Here is a 4,432-nt window from a genome sequence, read left to right as displayed (position 1 = left end):
ACGATGGGTTCGATGACGGTTTGGATGTACCGTGCACTATTCAGTGTCCCCTCGACGATCACCAGTGGTGTACGGCCAGTGTAGGAGATCGCTCCCCACACCATGATGCCGGGTGTTGGCCCTGTGTGCCTCGGTCGTATGCAGTCCTGATTGTGGCGCTCACCTGCACGGCGCCAAACACGCATACGACCATCATTGGCACCAAGGCAGAAGCGACTCTCATCGCTGAAGACGACACGTCTCCATTCGTCCCTCCATTCACGCCTGTCGCGACACCACTGGAGGCGGGCTGCACGATGTTGGGGCGTGAGCGGAAGACGGCCTAACGGTGTGCGGGACCGTAGCCCAGCTTCATGGAGACGGTTGCGAATGGTCCTCGCCGATACCCCAGGAGCAACAGTGTCCCTAATTTGCTGGGAAGCGGCGGTGCGGTCCCCTACGGCACTGCGTAGGATCCTACGGTCTTGGCGTGCATCCGTGCGTCGCTGCGGTCCGGTCCCAGGTCGACGGGCACGTGCACCTTCCGCCGACCACTGGCGACAACATCGATGTACTGTGGAGACCTCACGCCCCACGTGTTGAGCAATTCGGCGGTACGTCCACCCGGCCTCCCGCATGCCCACTATACGCCCTCGCTCAAAGTCCGTCAATTGCACATACGGTTCACGTCCACGCTGTCGCGGCATGCTACCAGTGTTAAAGACTGCGATGGAGCTCCGTATGCCACGGCAAACTGGCTGACACTGACGGCGGCGGTGCACAAATGCTGCGCAGCTAGCGCCATTCGACGGCCATCACCGCGGTTCCTGGTGTGTCCGCTGTGCCGTGCGTGTGATCATTGCTTGTACAGCCCTCTCGCAGTGTCCGGAGCAAGTATGGTGGGTCTGACACACCGGTGTCAATGTGTTCTTTTTTCCATTTCCAGGAGTGTATTTTCATAAAGTGTTATTATTTCTTTTTGTGTATGTAAAATGTTATAAATGTGTTTTAGCCGTATGAATGTGCGTGAGTGTGGTTTAAGGTTAATATGAAGATAATTGTTTAAAGAGTTATGTAGTTGGATTTAGTGTGAGAACGTTTCGAAGAAGTATGGATATGGACAAAGGGGATTTTTGTAGAATAGATTTGTAAAGTAAGTTTATGCTAAAGGGAAAGTTAATTCAGGTATAAATAACAACAGTAAATAACTTTATGCATAAACAAAACTTCAGCATATAAGATAATTACGTCGGTAAAAAGTGCAGTCGTGAGGTTTACTATTTGGCCATTGGTTATGGATGAAAAGCGCGGACTGACGCGGGAGAATGTTGTTTTGCTATTGGTTGTTGAGTAACCTGACCAATGGTAAAGCAATATTCTTCGCGTGCCTTTCTCTGCTGGTAGAGTATTCTAGAGAGGAGTGCAGTAGTAGTTCCGATGGAAATGATAAGTTGCCGGATCTACCAGTGTTTCATACATCTAAAGTGACGGCATAATTATTCCGATGTGTGTGTAGAAATTTCGGATTTTTTAAGTGAATTTTGTGACGAGATAAGACATATATCCCGCGGCGCGTATTGAGCAGGTCGGTGGCTAAAAACTGTGACTGCATTTGGTACCGACAGACTTAATATTTGGCGAGCATTATCGATCTAAAACAATCAGTATTTTTGTAGCTATTACGTTTCCGGGAAATGCAAAACCATAAACTTGCTAACGTGAGTGAAAGGGATTGTGAGTGACTGTGTTAAGACTAGCACGGGCTTGGCAGTGATACTTGTTCAACTAAGTTTCAGAATATACACTCCTGGAAATGGAAAAAAGAGCACATTGACACCGGTGTGTCAGACCCACCATACTTGCTCCGGACACTGCGAGAGGGCTGTACAAGCAATGATCACACGCACGGCACAGCGGACACACCAGGAACCGCGGTGTTGGCCGTCGAATGGCGCTAGCTGCGCAGCATTTGTGCACCGCCGCCGTCAGTGTCAGCCAGTTTGCCGTGGCATACGGAGCTCCATCGCAGTCTTTAACACTGGTAGCATGCCGCGACAGCGTGGACGTGAACCGTATGTGCAGTTGACGGACTTTGAGCGAGGGCGTATAGTGGGCATGCGGGAGGCCGGGTGGACGTACCGCCGAATTGCTCAACACGTGGGGCGTGAGGTCTCCACAGTACATCGATGTTGTCGCCAGTGGTCGGCGGAAGGTGCACGTGCCCGTCGACCTGGGACCGGACCGCAGCGACGCACGGATGCACGCCAAGACCGTAGGATCTTACGCAGTGCCGTAGGGGACCGCACCGCCACTTCCCAGCAAATTAGGGACACTGTTGCTCCTGGGGTATCGGCGAGGACCATTCGCAACCGTCTCCATGAAGCTGGGCTACGGTCCCGCACACCGTTAGGCCGTCTTCCGCTCACGCCCCAACATCGTGCAGCCCGCCTCCAGTGGTGTCGCGACAGGCGTGAATGGAGGGACGAATGGAGACGTGTCGTCTTCAGCGATGAGAGTCGCTTCTGCCTTGGTGCCAATGATGGTCGTATGCGTGTTTGGCGCCGTGCAGGTGAGCGCCACAATCAGGACTGCATACGACCGAGGCACACAGGGCCAACACCCGGCATCATGGTGTGGGGAGCGATCTCCTACGCTGGCCGTACACCACTGGTGATCGTCGAGGGGACACTGAATAGTGCACGGTACATCCAAACCGTCATCGAACCCATCGTTCTACCATTCCTAGACCGGCAAGGGAACTTGCTGTTCCAACAGGACAATGCACGTCCGCATGTATCCCGTACCACCCAACGTGCTCTAGAAGGTGTAAGTCAACTACCCTGGCCAGCAAGATCTCTGGATCTGTCCCCCATTGAGCATGTTTGGGACTGGATGAAGCGTCGTCTCACGCGGTCTGCACGTCCAGCACGAACTGAGGCGCCAGGTGGAAATGGCACGGCAAGCCGTTCCACAGGACTACATCCAGCATCTCTACGTTCGTCTCCATGGGAGAATAGCAGCCTGCATTGCTGCGAAAGGTGGATATACACTTTACTAGTGCCGACATTGTGCATGCTCTGTTGCCTGTGTCTATGTGCCTATGGTTCTGTCAGTGTGATCATGTGATGTATCTGACCCCAGGAATGTGTCAATAAAGTTTCCCCTTCCTGGGACAATGAATTCACGGTGTTCTTATTTCAATTTCCAGGAGTGTATTAATTGAGGACAAAATTTCCAACCTTTCATTTAATATGAAATCTTGCCCTCGAAACGTAGGTTAGTGACTTTAATTGCAGCCTGGTTCACGTCGAAGTACAGTAGGTTTCACTCGGCTTCCCTAGTGATGATCTGCTGAGACAATGTTCACAGGTAGGTGCGGGTCCGTCGTAAAGGGACGGAATGAACCGTGCCGCCGCACCACAAAGTTTTATCCAACTTAAACTGGTATGCTAATGTTTGACTGCACAGAATCTAATCTGAATTGAACTTTAACTGACCTGAGTAAAACTTCTCCTTATATTAATCGCGCAACTGAAGAAAACAGTCATGTGGCCCTAATCAAGATTTCCACTTACCTCGTGTCTTGACAACATTATTGCAGATTTGTCGAAAGCGCAACAGCAAACAGCAAGCGGGCAGCAGCTAAGCTATATTTCTACTTCTAAATAAAATTTCAAACTATATTCAAACTGCTGGATATCACATGATGCAGTTTGGTAATTCGTAATGATAAACCGTGGGATGGGGAGAGTGACTATTCCTATGGAATGATGTTCCACTACAACGATGTTAGAATGAAGTATGTTTTCAAAAAGACAGAGCAAAGCTTCGCATGATCTTCGCAAATAATATTGGTGTGAACAATACTACGTTTAATAAGGTGAACAATGATTCAGAAAGGATACTATGTTAACAGTGAATGTCTATAGAAGTTAAACAGCTTAATCGGTTAATATGTTAATTCGTGACTCAGGGAAGTGGGGTGGTCTTTCTCTCAGCTCTGAGTAAGTAACCGAAGTTAACTAGCTACCAATAATCATTTCTTATGTTAGGTGCGCAGTACTGCCGTCTTACCTCCAAGATGCCGCCGAGTGAGATCACAGGTAGTTTCTTCGTCCGCTAAAAGAACTTATTTAAGAGGAAATAGTGTCAAGTTTAAATTTTCTTTGTTTCGTATACTTGCCGTAGTGTCCGTTCTTGTCGCACAACTATTAGCGTCCCAACAGAGACTGTTCTTGTAAAAACTTCGTGTTATCTGAAGTCCCGATAATCGCGACATAGCCCGAAATTTTGCGTGACGTAAACACGAAAAACTCTATTTAAGTTTTCTTGATAGTGCAAAATTCGTTAAAAAAAGGCAGCTACTAGTTTCATCAGTGTCTATTGTCACAATAAAAGTGTAATTAAACGTTTCTAAATCGTGTTTAACTAACACATTCTGTATTGTTTACTA

This window comes from Schistocerca nitens, chromosome 2 (assembly GCF_023898315.1).
Source record: "Schistocerca nitens isolate TAMUIC-IGC-003100 chromosome 2, iqSchNite1.1, whole genome shotgun sequence".
Classification (NCBI taxonomy): domain Eukaryota; kingdom Metazoa; phylum Arthropoda; class Insecta; order Orthoptera; family Acrididae; genus Schistocerca; species Schistocerca nitens.
This window is presented reverse-complemented; position numbering follows the sequence as displayed.